Source organism: Manis pentadactyla, chromosome 8 (genome assembly GCF_030020395.1).
Source record: "Manis pentadactyla isolate mManPen7 chromosome 8, mManPen7.hap1, whole genome shotgun sequence".
Lineage (NCBI taxonomy): Eukaryota > Metazoa > Chordata > Mammalia > Pholidota > Manidae > Manis > Manis pentadactyla.
Genome location: NC_080026.1, coordinates 66,659,132 through 66,676,733, shown reverse-complemented (window position 1 = coordinate 66,676,733; position 17,602 = coordinate 66,659,132). Strand labels below are relative to the sequence as shown.

The following is a 17,602-nucleotide window of genomic DNA, read 5'->3' as shown; positions in this document are numbered from 1 at the left end:
ATAGTAGGTGCTCAATATATGAATGAGTGTTGTTGAATATATGAATGAAGTGTAGGAGAGCAGATAGGACCCAGTTACTTTTTTGTTTCTCATATGTTTTTATGGGTGCTTTTCCCTCTTTTAATTGGAAAGCCAACGACTGAAAGAAGAGAAGGAACCAATAGTTTTCAAGCCTGTCCTGTAAGGATACTCACAGCCAGCATGTGCCAAATACTTGCTGAGCACCAGGTACTAAACCAGGCCACCCATGAACTTGGGAGAGAGCTATCTGATTGTGGCACAATTTTATTTTTACTTTTCTTAGACTTTTGTAATGTAATACTTATTATTCTTTTTATTTGAAAAAATGTTAACAATTATCCCATAACCCATGCCCCATTTTTTAAATGTGCTTAAGTGGTGAAAATGCCCCATTTATCCCTCCAAATTTGTCCTTCCCCCAGATTGTTTGAGGTGTCCCCAAAAGTTTTTGGTCATATCTGCAAGTACATATCTACATATCAGACTGACATTTTTATTAAAATGGGATCATAACCTCAGCTTACATCATTTTCAACTTAATATTGTATTAAGAACATCTTCCCTTATCAGCACATAGAGATCTGACTCATTCTTCACAGATGAGGCAGAGAGGGGTAGGAGCCTCCGGTGACCCAGGCATGTGTGGGAGCCAGGTCACTGCACTGTCACTGCAGAGAGGGTTCTGTTGGAAGCTCACCTACACAGGGAATGGACAAGCTTGCCGGCTGACACGGCAAGAGCCCCAGGGGAGTGCCTGGGCCAGCTCCAGCATCCCAATCCTTTACAGGCAGCTCCCCGCAGGATACCGAGGGTGGGCACTGGGATCTTCCCTGAGCCATGTCAGGAGGGAGGACACAGACTCTCCTTCTGCAGCCTAGAAATGCAAGGGTGACTGCCCCTGTGAAGACAAATGGTGACAGGAGTCTGGACTGGGCTGTCACCCCCAGCCATCATTTAACCACTCTGGTCTCAACTTGTTCATCTTTAGGATGTAGATGATGCTTGTTCTCTCTTGTCTGCTGAGGCATATAAAATATTTTAATTCCTCCGTTTCGAGAAGCAGCACACACACAGAATGGCATCCACACAAGTCCCAAGCCTTCCCCAGAGAGCAGACATGGGAAGTGGCTGTCCCCACCCTTTGTGGGCTCCCAAGGGCTCCTAGGCTTGACCACATCCTCGGATCCCAGAGGACGTCTTCAGCAACGCCAGCCCTCCTCCTCATGAGCCATCCTCCCGCGAAATCCTCTTCCCGGGATCAATGAGCTATGTCTAAGAACACACTGGCTGCCCCCTCCCCTAAGGCAGGAAGAAGGCTCCAAGCGTCCTCTTTCCTCCACCTGAAAGAAAGGAGCTCTTGAGAAGCCTGTACCTCGCTTTTCATGGAGCCATGTCCCGAAGACACTTTCTGCCCCTTCTGCAAACTATAAACCAGGTCCTCTCCACAGAGCCACAAGGACATAAGAGCCAGCAGCTCTCTGAGGAGCCCTCCGACCCTCGACGGGATGAAGGGAGAATCTGTCTGGGTGGGGTCTCAGCTGCCCACCCAAGGCCTCCCTCCTCTCAACACATAGATTCAGGAGCATCTTCAGAAGCCCGAGGCCTGGAGGAAGGAGGGCGGGAGAAGAGGACACCAAGTGCTCCAAGGCCCTCTGCAGCATAGCTGGGCTCTGGCTGCCCCGGTCCCCACACCTCAGCATTTCCTTCATGCCCATCAAACCTGCACAAGATACTTAGCTGGGAGGGTGTCATAATGCCTCAGAATGCTGGACCACTAACCTCAGTCTAAAGAGATGTAGTTTAACAAGGCTGAAGTCAAAGGCCTACTCTTGGTTTCCAGGAGCAAAAGGGCTGAAGATACTTGGAAGCAACACTATTGAGCAAAGACCCGTGGAAAGGCAGGGGGTGGGGGAGTTGACTATTGGGCTACCCCACTTAATGAGGACACTGCAGACTGGAGTCCAGTCCTGGAGTGGGACAGTGGAACCCAAGGACCCGGTAAAGTGACCAGGGATGCTTAGAGGCTAGGACAATACAGGTGTCCGTAAACACATGAAAAACTGTCATGGGCAAGAGATTGAAATTGCTCCTTGCAGCCTCTGAGAGTTGATTTAGAACCAAGGTCTCCAGTAATCAGGGAGGCAGATATCAACTCTGTAAGAGAGAACTATCTGACCTTCTAAGTAGTTCAAGATGAAATGGGCTGCCTCAGGAGTAAGGAGCAGAGAGTTCTCATCAAGGGAAGTGCCTGAGTGGAAGGTGGACAGCATGTCCATGAAAGGTATTTAAGTACCAGCATGGAGGTTGCCCATGCATGAGGGGTAAGACTCCATCATGCATGTACATTCTGCAGTAATGATTCACAACTCAGGCTGCATATACAGGAACCTCCTAGGGAGTTTTGAAAAATGTAGACCCTGGGGCCCCACTCCTGGGGATGCTAATTCACTGAGAAGGTGATGTGCCTGAGATCTGTGTTGTTTCTGAGCTCCAGCCCTGACTCTAGACCTCCAGGGCAGAGAGCTCTGCTCCAGAATGTGTAGTTCTGTGAATCTGAAGGTGTAGGTGCACCTGTGCAGGTAAGAGGTCCCCTGTATGTCCCCACAGGAGCCAGTAGTGCGGAAGACCTGACTCAGTTGCCAGAATATCCTAGAGAGCAGGTGGGACCCAGGCTACTCTAAGGAGTTTTCCCACCTAGTCTCAGACTCACACAGGAAAGATATTAATGGAGAGAATTGATCAGAAAACCCCACAGGACAACTGGCCAACTTTTCTGTCCTAGTTTCCCTCCCCAATTAAGTATAAGCTAATTCGTCAAGCCTCCTTGGGAAGAGGCCCACACAGAGATAAGTAGCACTTGGCTGCAGCCTTTTGCAGAGGGTGCAACTCACACAGAAGCTGAGCTAGATGGGGAAAAGGAGAAGCTACTGCAAATTTAACAAGAGCATCTCCCCTCCCCCACTAGTTACTGGCGAGCTGCCTGCTCCGGCTCCGTGGGAAGAGCTCTAAATGCTCACAGCCCAGTGGGCAATGTTGCTCCCCACACAACTAATTCCACTTCTAAACGCTGTCCTTTCCCTCTTCCTCCCTAGTCATGTCTGTGTCAGGTGGAGGCCGAATCCTCCCTTCTATCTCAGAGCCAGCAAGGTAAGGAGGGGGCTGGCTGGCAAAGCACATTCAGATTCTGGTTCTGCTGAGACAGGGACCGTGGGTGTAGTCAGAGTAGGGTGAGGGCCTCCGGAAAAAACAAGGCAGGATATTTGCAGTCAGAGCAATGTAACTACATGCAAGAAAACCCCCTACTAAAACTCTGTGTTAAACATTCAGCTCTTGAGTCATTCTTCAGTGAGATCAGTTGCTGCACCCCGGATAAAGAAGAGTAGCACATGTTTATTTTATGCTAATCATTTATAATCATGTGTAAGATTCACTTTAACATGCTAAAAGGCCCAGACCTATGTGCTGTCTTTCCTCCTTCAGATTTGATGAAGGGATTTTGCAAACTGGGCAAACTAATTTAGCATGCAAGCCCAGCCATAACACAGTAAAAGGCAAGAAGGATTCCACCTTAAAGATAAGATTTCACTTAACTTACTCTTTAGCAAACAATGCCTCAGCCCACCTTGGGGGCTCAGCAGGTGGCCTTGTTTCCTATGCCCCCAGATCAAGATGGAGGTATCTCAGGGAGAAATCAACAGAGCAGGAGGTTACTTGTATTAAGTTAATTGTAAATATACTGGGACCCCTTAATGAGTCCACACCCCTAAGCTTTTTTTCATGTTCTCCAAAAATCCTCATTTGCCTATAAAACCCCTAGACAACGCACCACCCTGATTCTCTTGTTACCTACCTCCTGGCATGAGCCAGGAGCTCTGTCCTTAAACTTTATCTCTAAATAAAAGCTTGTACCTTGCTCTTCTACCTTGAGTGTTTGTGAAGCTCATTCCTCGGCTTCGTGAACAAGAACCCCGGCATCACTGCCACTGCCCAGCTGAGTGCCCCTGGTGGACTACCCCACCTCCTGAGCAGCAGCTCCAAGCCCAAAAGGCATTCTAATGCCAACAGTGCTACGATGCTCTGCCCACCATCCCCTCAAATCCCATCAGGATATTTAAGCATCCTGGCTGCCCATGTGCGCTCACACCCAAAGGCAGACACCCATGGTTCAGGATGCTGGAAGCCTGCATGGCTCTCACAGTACCTGGGAATTTAAACCGTGAGCCAAGGACTGAGGGTGGCACATATACAAATCCCAGCTGTCCTGTTCCTTGATGGGGGTTGCTCGCAGTGAGGGCCCAGCTGTTTCCAGAAGCCCTCTGTGGGACCAAGACAAAACTGCCTCACTTGATCATGCCCCCTTCCTGGCTTCCTCCACTCCCCCATTCCGCAGGCCTGCACCCCTGCTGTCTTGTTTTTTTTTTTTAATTCCCCTGGGAACACTTTTAAAAAAATAATCGTCACACAAATCCTCACCTCAAATTCTACTTCTGGGAACCCAATAAAAGACAAGCACCTCCCACCTTGGTGTTACTGTGAGAATTAAATGAAATTACATGTGATGCTTCCGGCCCAGAAAGCAGCTCATGGAGTACCACCAAGGTGCTCCCCATTCCCTCCACTCATGTCTGCCTCCAGCCTGGTCGCCCCTGGATGGCTCTGTGGAAAGGCAAAGTGCTTATTCTCTCACAGGGCCCTTGCTTCATTCAACAGACTGTAGCCACCACACACCGGGCTGTCCTAAGTCTCCTGGGCCTGGGTGTGAGCCAGGAGCCTCATCCCTGCCATCGTGAGTCAACAGTGGCAAGAAAGTCGCCAACAAAAACACCACACATGTGAGCAGTGTCTCCCCCACGAGTCCATAAGCCCTTCGAGGCGGCACAACACAGGCTTTCCCCTCCTCCTGTCCGCAGCGTGGGTCCAGGGCTGCATAACACTGTCAGCGCCTGCAGGAAAGTGCTAAGCCAACTAGACAGACACGGAGCAGCCTCTTCATTCCATGGGCAAGGAAGAGAGTAGAGCTGGCCTTCTGCTCAGAGTGACTGCCCGGTCACGTGCCTGTAGTACGTGAGGAGGCCAGTTCCCTACAGCTGGGCTTCTCTGCTGGAGCTGGCACGTGGCCATGGGACAGCCCTCAGAATAATGCAGAGGCAGGTGATGGAAGGCCGAGCAGCTGCTGGAGCACTGCACAGACCCTGGGGAGCAGGAGCTAGGTCTCAGTGAACCCAAGGCATCCTTGCAGTTGTGCAGTACCTCGACCCAGCACAGGCAGCCTGGGTAATTTGCTACTGTGAGTCCCACGAGGCCTTGCCAAGTCATCAGAGCCTGACCATCCGGCTCCTATGGTCCAGCAATAGACTGGCCAACATAGAGCTTAGGAGGAAGAGCTGAGGAGGTGGCAACTTCCAAGGATTACACTGGTCCTGTTTTAGCCCCTAGTGCATAGGAGAGGCCATCCAAGATGCTTAAGGTGGCATGTAACCCATGGAAAGGGCTGGGATAACCTGGGGAAGGGAATGCATCCCCCCGTCCGTGAGCAGCCGTTCCTGTCTGAGCCTCAAGGTACCTTTACCCAAGGCCAGTGCAACCACAAAGCTGGGAATAAGTGATGCAGGACACCAATGTGCCATCCTGCAGGCCAGCTAGGAGCCAAGGGACATCTGGATCCTGGCCTGGCCATCCAGACACTCTGATTCCCCAGTTTCCATAGGGAAGTAGAGGTAGACCAAATGCTCCTGGATCCCAAAAGCTCTAGACAGAAAGCAGCCCCTAGTGTTGATAGGAATGGTATATGCAGGGTGGCTCAGCAGGATGGGGTGAGGGGTGGGGACCAGTTCTAATACCCAGATGTCTAGAAGGCAGCAGAGACGATGGGGTCCTGAGGGACTGCAGCAAGCCTCTCTGGCCTGGTCCCCTTCCTCTCTGTTCTCAGCCTTTCATGCAGCACCATGTTTGAGTCATTTCCAATGGCAAGGAGAGCCTGCTTTTATCAAGCACCCAGCCAGACACTTCAACACATCATCCCCTCCACTTCACAGACCCCACACCTCGCTTGACTCACAACACCTTAATGCACCAGGAATGTCCTTGTCCTCAAGGAGCTAAAACCTAGGTAGGAACTCGCATCTTGCACAGGTCCCACTGCCAGTATTCGGCAGAGACTGGATTGAACCCAGGTCTGTCTATCTCCAAAGCCTCTGTTCCCTTCCCTCGGTCGCTGCTCTCCAAAAGGCCTAAACACTGCCGGAGCACGCACACGAGCCTTTGGGTCGTGGTCTGGCCCCTGACAATGGCAACAAAATGATCTTTTCTCTCATCACTGAGAAAAACACCATTACGAACAGCAGTGCCTCCTTCCTCCAGGTTAACTTGTTCTTGTAAGTCTGAAATCACTATTCCATTTGGCTTTCTTAAGTATGAGCATGTTTCACTTTATTTTGGCCTAAAGGGATAGTAAACGGACTCGGAAAAAACCTCCACGTGGAAGCCTTCCAGCACCATCGCTGAGGATTTATTTTACATAGTGCAAATGCCGCTGATTATTTATGTATGTGTTAATTGTTGGCCACTTATCTAGGCCACCCCCTCAACACTGGGAGTCTGAGATAATGAAAGCTTGTCGACAATTAGCATCTTTTTAAAACCCCAAGTCCTAACATTTCAGAACATTCCCCCCATGGAGCCGAGGGCCTGGCGTTTTCCCAAGGACGGATATTGCACTAACTTTAAAGACCCACTGCTGCCTTTGCAACAACATGCTATTTAGGAACAATTCTCTCTGTACAATGTCACCCCTCTGAAGCAAGAGGGAGTGCAACACCCCCCATTTGCAAGGAATGGGGGCAGCTGGCTGCAAGAGTATGGAAGATTAGAGGAGTCAGTTTACAAGGAAATCAGCAAAGCAGCCGCCACAAGGCCCAAATTTCAGAAGCTATGCCCAGAACCACAAGGAAACCCATAGACAGTGGTTATCACTGAACTACCTTGGGCCACTCTGGGCTTCCCAGGGGCCTGCTTTCTCAGGAAAAGGGCTCAAGATTCTGGCCCAGCTATTTCTGTTTAGCTCAGCCTTGTCTCCAGAACCTCTTGAAGCCTTGCCTTCCCTGGGCACTGCCTTAATAATCTTAGCCAACTCTATGACTCCTACTTCTGGCTCCCTCTTTCTCCTGGATCCCACTGGGGAATCTCTGACCCTGTGTGGGTCTCTTTTCCAGCTGCTTCTCCCAGACCCTTCCCAGGAGATGGCCCCTCGGGACCAAGCAGGAGTTACCTGTACCCACCTCACCTGTCTTTCTGCTTCCAGGAAGCCCAAGGCCCTCACCCTTGGGGGGAGCAGGGAACACAGCAACCTGGGTGCACTGCATGGAAAGGCAGCTCCGCACATGTGTGCTGGGGAAGGGGCAGGATACTAGAGGGCCGCAGAGCCAAAGAGATCACCCCCAGCTACCTGAGGCCATCTGGGGAAAGTATGGCAGAATTTACCATGTATAACTTCCAAACAGAACTCTAGGGGACACCAAGAGGACTCTTTTACTGTGGGACATCTAAGCCTGCGGCCTGGAAGGTCAGGGAAGTTGCTGGCTGGGAAAGGGTGGAGGCGAGGGTGGGTTGCAGGCTGGGCATGATCACGGCCCTTCGTGAACACATCCTCTATCGGTGCCAGAGCTAAGCCCTGCACACCTGGTCCCTCACCGAGTGCTCAGAGCAGCCCAGAGTCTGATAGGAGCCGACGGACTGGGAAACTCGACCAAAGCCTCCCGGCTAGTCCCTGTATCTGGGGCAGCACCACCAGGCCTTTCAGATGCCAAAGCTCATGCACGTTCTAGTGTATCAGGCCAACCTGCAGACCGAGAGAAGGTAAACTCACTCTCGGTACTTTTTGTAGATGTTTAATGCAAAAGCAAGAGCTGAGCTAGAAGGAGATGTACACAGTGGTAAGGTCTCAACAGTGGACCTGGGAAGCCACAGAGACTTCTGTAAAGTTGGGTCCTGGATTCTGGAGTTTCCTGCCAGAACTCCTGGGCCAGGTGGTCCTCTGGTCGCCAGAGAATTTCTGTATGTGGTGAGCAGCCTCCAGACCCTCATTAAAGCCTAAGGCCTGGTCTAGCTACCATGCAGCCTCTTGCCCAACACAGCTCCTAGCAGTGAACTTTGGAGGACGTCTATGGAATGAATGAATGGGTGGATTCACACTCCTGCATATTTCCCAGGTGCTGAGTGAGTATAAGGAAGGCTGGGGATATAAATAGGAAAGCCCTGTATGGTGAAAAGAGCATTGACATACACACAAGTCTTTTTTTTGCCTGGTACTGTGGTAACAGAAACCCATGCATACAGGACCCGTATCCTCAGTTGGCACAGTTTAGATCTGCACTTGAATATCAGTTAACACTGTGCTATGCAAAGTAAGTACTGGCTGTATTTGAAGAGAACATCCATTTTCTACACATTTGAAAGAAAATGAGAATGAAATAGAGTGAACTTGAAAGGTGGATAAATGCAAGATATTGTGACCTTTATAAGCTGATGGAAACATGATCAAGTTTTAGAGCTTTTCTATGGGGAAATAATTGCTTCTTAATTTGTGCTGAGTACTGAACCTCCTGATTCAAGTTCCCATATATTCTGCTTAGCAACAACATAGTAAGCTCTGGACTAGTTTGGTCCATCAATGGCATTTCAAAAGATATTACTATAGCTCTGGAGAGAGAGTATTCATCTTTAAATTTCTTTTTTTTCTTGGAGACTGGCTTTGATCTCAGAAAAACTATTATGTTGTTATTGAAAAAAAGAATGAAGAAAGCATATCAACTAAATACATGTAAAAATGTGATAGAGCTAAGCAATTTCTGGTCTGTCATTAGGCCTCCCTGGCCTTAGCCCCCACTGTTTACAGAGTTTGAGATAAACAACTCTTCTAAACCATCTTCCCACTTTGCACAGAGGGCAGAAGTGCCTGCTCACAGCCTCTGGGGGATGAAGATTCATTACAGATCATTTGTGGATCCTTCAGATGAAATAGAGACAGGTTCCAGGGCCGTGCTGGAAGTGCAATTTACTGTAATAAAAAGTGAGAATATGCTACATGTGGACAATTTATGAGGAAACATTAATATCAGCAGAAAAATGAAATGGAGTCTGCTCACTGGCACGATCCATTTAATAAGATCAGCTCGGGGAAGGGAAGCCAGGCAGCGCCGATGAGTATCAACTGATGGATACTTGGATTTTAATCAATGGTCCACAATTTCCCTGCCACCTGGAAATTGTCAAATAAGGCCCTCCATGTTCTCACCTACATAGACAGCCTGTCTTTGTCCTGATGGAAGGCAATGGGAGACAACTTTTCTATCTGATCTTGTCTCACGTTGAAGAAAATTATCCTTGGCCTTTGGCCACATGGACACTGCCACATGATCCCTTTTGAGGACTGAGATATATAATAGAACAAATCACTTCTGAGCTTATTTACAGTCCTCTATGGTTGGGGAAAAGGAGCTGCTAGCCTCTACAGTGAGCTGTGAACAATCTCACAATCTGGTGCCAGAGAGGTCAGGGGACATGGTTCTTGGATGGCAGGTGGCTGTGCTGAGCCATTTCTCACATACTTCTGCTCTAACTTGAAGATTTTCAGACACAAGCAAAGCCAAGTGCAAAACTGATGAGAAATGTTTTCTTCTCCCTCCCATAGGTATCTGCATGTTCATACTGTGGCTTGAGAAGGTGCTGCCTGAATCCAAAGACCAGCTCTGGGGACCCACAGCAGCAGATGCTGACATTTGGGGTGGAGACGTCCCTCCTGGTGTCGCCAGGTCACATGAGGCCCCACAGGCCTACCCTCCACATGCAGCTGTCAGCCCCAGAGACCAAGACCTATAGCAGATGTCCACTGGGAAAGCATCTACACTGTCTTTGTTGTTCAATTAAAACATCAGTGTTCAAGGTCAATACTAAAACCCCTTCAAATTGTCCCAGGCAAGCTGCTTCTGCACACAGATCTAATTCCTTTCTTCAGTCTAAATTGTTTTTAAAAGATGGAAGTGTTTGAATTCTTTTTAAGGCAATAAAGTTGAAAGTAGCAATTCTTTACCAAGCTGATAAGAGCGGCTGGGTGTAATCTGTATTCTTTTTTATGAGCCTGACTTTTTGGAGAATGGAATAGAAAGAAAAATATCTTCCTTTCAGTTCTGGAGACAAGAGTGGCTGCCTCCTCAGGGTGCTGGGGAGGAGTTCCCTGGCTTGGGAATTGTAGGGAAATAAGTCCCTGATTTGTGACAGGGAAAAAGCCAGAGAGGCGCTCTGCCTGGAGGTGGGGGGGAGTGCGAAGGGCATCTGGGACACAAAGCTCACCTCAGCACCCACCGTGGGACTCTGGCCCCACTGAAAATGACTCTTCGAGGTCATGGGTGGGGCTGTGAGGTCCTGAGGAGCAGGGAGGAGAGAGGGTGTTGCAAACTCAGCAAAAAGACGTGAGGGAAGGGATGTATTTTCTGTAGAATCCACAATATACACTGCTTCACAACTTTGCGATGGCTTCTCTCCACATACAAAGCCTTGGTGCAATTGAATCCCAGACCTGGGCATGGCCAGGAGCCTGGTTTTTACCCAAAGCTTTCTGGCTTCAACAGTAAAACCACGTTCGCTGCTAGAAGGAGTAGAGGCAGAAGCCAAATACTCCTGCTTAGCCCTCAGGGCTGCAGCCCACCTGCCTCTCCCTCCCCACCATTTCCAGCACCAAGCACTTGGAGAGGCCACACCCGTGAGATGGCACTGCTTGCAGGGTTTCAGGCTCAGTACTCGGAGTGGAAAAAGCAGTAAGAAAACTCACCATCAACCATGTCCTCCAAGCTGCCTGGGAGCTATAGGTCTGAGGCACCCTACTTGTTTCATAGGATGATCTAGTGACCGGCAGGCAGTAGGAGGCAATCTTACCTGACCCCAGGCAACTTTAAACCTTAAACTCTCCAAATACTCCCATTCATGTGGGCGTGTACACACACACACCATAAACAATTCCACTTCAAACATTTTGTAGGGAATGTGGGGCACAAAAAAAGCAAAACATAAAAACAAGGAATCAACAAACACAAAATGCCCAGCAAAGGCCTTATAACATCTCTTGCTAATTCCTGCCTCAGATCCACAATGGTACTTCTAGCTTCTGTGACCAGATTTTGCATATGGCTTCCAAGGTATCTATTACAAAATGCAAACCTCAGTTCACATTGTAACTAATTCTTGCAACAATCCAACAAGGTGACCGTTTATGATCCCCTTTTACTAGAAAAAGTATGTGAAGCTTACAAATTAGTAAATGACTAAATGGCCTGTTCTTTGGGGTCACAGACAGGAAAAGCGTCATTTCTTGACCAGAAGTATAGCCCAAATAGGGAAAGCATGAGATAGCCTATCAACGTGTCTGAAGTAATTTGTCTATCCCACCAAACCTCAAGAACAGGGAGATTCATGATGGTCTCAGCCCTTCACCCTATAGTCATTCAGTGTGGACTTGAGGCTTCTCGACTCTGTCCTCTCTAGTACTGGGTTGGCCCAGGGCAAGGGCTAAATGCCAACTAGTGTCATCTTACAGTAAGGGCCCCAAAAGAAGGGCCACTGGCACAAGGAAAGAGGCTTCAGACAAGAAAGGGACCCAGCCCCATAGGCTTCCTAAGGAATCTGCCCCATCTAGAGAAAGAATATGGCATGAGAGAGGCCCAAAGGAGAAAAACAGGTTTCTGTGACTCATCCACTTTGGAAATTCATGGGATTAAAAAGTCAAAGAACCAAGTTGTTAACCTGGGGAAATCCATGAGCAGGTGGGAGGCAGACAATAGCAGGATCCACTCACCCATTTAACAAGCAAGTCCTGGGCTCCTACCAGGCGCCAGATACCATAAGCAATGCTGGACATGGAGATAAGGCAGTCTTGGGTCCTATCCTTGAGTGAACCCAGACAACTGCGAAAGACAGCCCCATAAAGAGAGAATTCTACTAGATAGAGAAAGCACAGGGATAGAGATGTGTTCAGGGACTCAGGAACGAGATACCACTTCTTCCTGGAGAGTAGATGTTCCCTTGCTGGGGGTGGGTAGTAGCGGGACATCAGGTATTACGGTCTAAGGAGACACTGTGTAAGCCTGGAAGTGAGAAAGGGCATTAGGTTGGGGGATGGTGGCTGAGCATTTTGTGAATAAGGATTTTGTTCGAAAGTTATTAGATGAGGCAAAAGTCAATTACAATCAAAATTAGCCATTAAGATTTCTTAGCTCATGGATAAAGTGCAGTATAGAAAATAAAATTTGTGTAATGAGCACTGTATCTGTTCCTCTAAACTTTATTAATCAGTGTTTCCCTATGGACCTAAACTAGAGCTTCATTTTCTTCCCTGAGTGCATTGATTAAATTATCACCCACCTCACTAGTCCTCCAAGGCAATCTGCTCCCTAACCTGTCCTGTCAGATCACTGTTCTGTCCAGTCTGACCAGACAGCTTTGGAACCTCTGCATGCCTTGTAAGTTAAGACGGGAAGCATATGTTCAGGTCTGCATTCAAGGGAGGGCCCACTGGCCTTGAGGAGAAGTCCAGGAGACCAGACACACATTCTTTGCAGCAGGTTCCCTCCCCGTGTCAGGCTTTACTGTGCCCATTCCTTGTTCACGAGGCAGACATGGCATTGTCTGATGTGTGCACCCATGGGCTTGAGTTAAATCTGCATGTGAAACTTCCCTACTATTGGTCATGCTGTGGCTCAAAACCAAGGGTGGGAGGATCACTATCAGGAGTCACCTGAAATACTGCAAGGTCCCAAATAGCAGGGCGTTTTGCCATGCAGGAGAGCCTGGCTTTACCCTGTTAATCAGAAGCTCCCAGATTATGTTCTGTGGAATAGAAGAGGCTTGGGAGTTGCTAAAAGTTTCCCCATTAAAAAAAGACCTAGGGTCAGAAAGTTTGAGATATATTGCATTTATATCCCTACCCGGAAGAACACAAAGGTCACTAACAGAAGTGGACTGAATGTGTCCCCTCCAAATCTGTATGTTGAAGTCCCAATCCCAGTGCCTCTGGATGTAACTGGCATTGGAGATACAGTCTTTAAAGAGGTGATAAGTTCAAATGAGGCCATTAGGGTGAGCCTAATCCAGTATGACTGGTGTCCTTATAACAAGAATAAGAGACACCAGGGATGCATGCTCATGGAGAAAAGGCCATGCAAGACCACAGTGAGATGAGGGCCATCTACAAGGAAGGAAGAAAGGTCTCAAAAGAAACCAGCCCTTCCAACACCTTGGACTTTCAGCCTCCAGAACTCTGAGACAACAAATCTCTGTTGCTTAGCCACCCAGTCTGTTACTTTGTCATGGTAGCCCTAGCAAACTAAAAAGGGGATGCTGGAAGGTCTCATTATATATACATACAACTACATATGGTCAGAAAGTGTGAGACATACTGCATGTACATCCTCACCTGAAAGAACCACAAAGCATGCTAATAAAAAAACCCTCGTATCACAGAAAATAGTCAAACTTGGCGGAACCCAGTGTGTATCAAACGTATTGCCCCAGAAGGGTGTTTCCTAGTTTAAGGAACATATTGATATTTCACAGGCCATGAAGGCTCCAACACAAGAGGGTGGAGTAAATGGCACTCCAGGCCTCGGGCCCCAGGAGAGGAAGTTCAGGTAGAAAGCATATGGTCAGGCCCGGCTTCCAATAGGTCACACTGGCCACATGGAGGAGAAATTTACAAACATGAGAAGTTTGGGAAATCAGCTAGAAAGCAGTTACAATGGTCCAGAAAAGTGGTGATGAGGGTGACAGCCAAGTGAAGTTGCTAGGTGGGACAGGAGGAGATGGAGTTTGAGATGTTTAGAAAGAAAACATTGACATGGTCATCAGCTGGAAGCCAAGTGAGGTGTGAAGGAGAAGGAGGAACTTGACACGACTGCTGGATGTAATCACATAAAGACCAAGGGTGTATCAGGCTAAATGAGGAAGATGATAAATTCAGGTGTGATATGAGACAGCAGAAGTCAGAGGGGTAAGTCATAGAAGTTTGGGAGAGATGAGTAATCATGAGAGTGAACAGAGATAAGGCCAGGGCTTACCTCAGGCACAAGGTGAAGGTACACCTGGTATCAGGTGTCAAGGCAGGGGACCTGGTATCAGGTTAGTCTGAGGCCCCATCCTCCAGTCTGAGAGCTGGAAATGGTTGGCTTGATATACAGACACATTTAAGTGGATGCAGGTGTAGGACCAGTAACCACGTGCAAAGGCTGGGAGCTGGGCAAGAATGGCAGGGGAATGAGAACTTCTTCACCCTCCCCTTTGGACCACTATTGCTTCTACTGGTTCAAACCAAACCAGTAGGCCCCTGGGGACAGCACAGCACACACCCAGCTGTCTCACTTCAATCCCCAAGGATGTATTTCTTTTTTAATTGTAGGTTCAGATGCACACACACTTACCTTCCCTCCACACCCTGTACTGATTCGGGGGTTCTAATCCAACTGGAAGACTTCATGTTATCCTTGTAAATTCCATGTTGGAATCAGTCCACCGGTCCGCCCGAACTGTTCCAACCCCTTTGAAATCCCTTTCTGCCTTGCAACACTATCCTCTTCGCCTTGGATTTATTAAAGAAGGGGAATTTATCAGGCAAGTTCCACACTGATCCACCAAGAGGGATATTCTGTGTGAAGGAGACCTGGGTCCTAGCCTTTGCTTTTCCTCCATCTCATTTAACTTCTCTAGTTTTCATTCTTCTTCATCTGGAAAACCTAAAAGAGACAAGACTGATTCTTGGGTCTCAATACATTCTAAGGTTTTATGGGTAGGTTTCCAATGGTTTGGGGAACCCAAAGGTTGGGAGACAGGGAAAGGGTGTCCCCCATGGAAATAAGACACGGTGGTAGGATTTTGGCCACCATTTTCCAATATTGGAAAATACTTGATTTGCGAATATGCCCACTTTGCATGTCTTGGCCAGAAGTAAGGGGCTGCAAAGAAAGCACATGACCCAGTCTTAGCAATGTGGATTCCCATGAATCTTCAGAGGGTGACCCGCAGACCTAGTTGAAAGTCGGTCCCACTGACAAAGGCAGTGTTGTGAGTCCGGTGATGCTGTCTTATCCAGACTGTGCCTGGAGATAAGCTTGACCCTGGCCCCACCATCCAACCACCCAGCGGTTCCTAGCCCTGGTTCTCCAGCCTCCTGCTTACCTCTCTGAATTGCCCAATATCATTTGAATAAGCTCATTTTCTTTCTTAATAACTGTTTTAAAACTTTTCACAAGCATTGGGAAAAACAGTATTTATTTTTTAAATCTTCATATCAAACCCTGGTATGACCAATGTGTTAAACAAGAACATAATCAATTTTTTTAAGAGAGAGTCAACAGAGTAATTCCAAAGTGCAATGTACAGACCATAAATCATAGCTTATAAGCCTTTATTCTATACAAAGTCATAGTTTAAAAATCAAGTGGTATCAAAAGCTCTTTATTGACAATGGCAGTCCCTGGTCCTACCCCACCCCTAGTCCTACCCTCCGGAGGCAAACATTTATAACTCTTTTAGCTGTTTCTTTGAGATTTGCCTCCACATTCTTTAATCATACATTCATACTACTATACTCAGTTGCTCAATCTCAGACATTAGCATTATCTATTATCCTCCTGAAATAAGGATTTAAGTCACCCTTTTATTTCCCATCCCAATACTCCCAACCTACTTGTAACACAGCTTTTAAATAAAATCAAAAGTGTTGACTTCATTATATTATGAAAATACTATTCCCTACTAAGCCAAGTAGTGAACTATGATTACATTATCCCTTTGCTTATAAACGTTTGGCTTTTCTTGCCTTAACAGTTTCCCTGATTTGTATTTACTTAAACAAGTTCTGTAATATGCTTGTCCAAACATTCAACCGTATAATAGTCTCTCCACTTCCTTACACTCTGGAGGAAGCCTCTCTGAGCCCTAACTCCCCTGCTCCTGCACAGACCCTTGGTCTCCAGTCAGGACCAAGGGCTGTCCTGACACTTGCCTTTCTGCTCTGGTGGGTGGTTTCTCTGCACTTGTTACTGCTTACCTTTACTTTTCTTTGTTTTTTATTTTCTTTTTCTGAAGCCCATCCTACAGGATCTTCCTAAGAAAATGCACATGAGGTGTAAATTTTTTTTGAGTTTTTGATAAATGGAAATTTTTTTAATTTGCTATCATATTGATGAATTGTTTCACTTAATACTGAATAATCATACTAATTCTTCCCCAGAAGTAGTGTTTCTCCGGTATCTTCCAGCATCCAGCATTCCTCTTGATATCCTAACACAATTCTGATTCCCACTCCCTTCATGTCACCTGCCCCTCCTCCTTCTCCTCTGTCCTTTCCCCCCCCCCGCTCTCTCTCCCTGATGCACTAAAACTTGCCTCTATGTTGGCATTCTTCTCATTTATTTTGGCTCACAGCTAAATGGTTGGTAGGACATTTTTAGTCTGGAGACACATGTTGTAAGTCCGGGGAGAAGAAATCCCAGGGCAAAACACCTCTAAAAACTGAAATCAGTCAAAGGGAGAAATAAATTTTAAAATCCATTTATTGCTTACAAACTGCAGTCAAAGGCCTTTTCTCTCTCTCCTGCTCCAGCAGAAGCAAAAGCAGCCCTCCCCTCACCTCTCAGGTACAGATAAGCCCTGGGTTGCCCAGGTAATTACCCACTGATATGGTGATGAACTTCTCTCCACCCTTGAGGAATGATGCAAATGCACTGAAGCCAGGAGAGATATTCTGGAAGCATTACAATTTTACCCACACATGTCCTTTAGTTCTGAGATATTTTGTTTATTTCTTTGATATTTGTCTTTTCTCCATTTTTTTCTGTTCTCTCACTAGAGTTTCTCTTAGAAGAATATTGAACATCTTGGACTAAGTCATTCATTTTTGTCAACTTTTCTCTCCCATTTTATACAATTTTACCTTTGGTTTTACTTTCCTCAACTTTGTCTAATATTTTGATTGGATTTTTATCATTTCAGTCATTACACTTTTTTTTATCTTCAGTTGCTATTTTGTGCTCTGCTTTTTTTCCTGGTTTCCTCTTCTTCAGGTCCTAAGGATGTATTTTTTTTTATCTCTAAGATCATCAGCGATAGGGGTTTTGATGTTTTGTTCTGTTCCCTAAATTAAGTTACCTTGGATTCCTTTTTTATGTTTGTTTTGTATTCCTTTCCATATAAGAGACATTCCTCAAATGCACAATGATCCTTAGCTGTCCTTTCATATTTAAAGTGAGGCACTCAAAGTTCACCAAAGGGCATAGGTATGGCTTACAGCTGGTGGACTGCTGGGCAGAGCTGGGCAGAGAGCTGGGCTTCCTTGCCTCTGCACTGGAAGCCACCCCTCTCCTCCACTGTGTCAGTTCCTGGAGGTCTTTTCTCCAGAGCTGTTCAGATTCTCCAGAAAAGATTCCTCCAATATCCTGCCTGAAAGGTACACTCCAGCAGTGGGCATTCTGGGAGCAGGGCAACAAAAGGAAGTAAAGGCCCCATGACCACCACATAAATCTCTGATTAATTTCCCCCG

General features: G+C 47.1%; 1 protein-coding gene across 1 annotated transcript in view; it reads right to left on the bottom strand.

The window, feature by feature from the left end:
- The window catches only part of GRID1 (glutamate ionotropic receptor delta type subunit 1), a 692,973-nt gene that overhangs the window by 241,005 nt on the left and 434,366 nt on the right, over window positions 1-17,602 (bottom strand). The gene's annotated exons all lie outside the window — the stretch shown is intronic.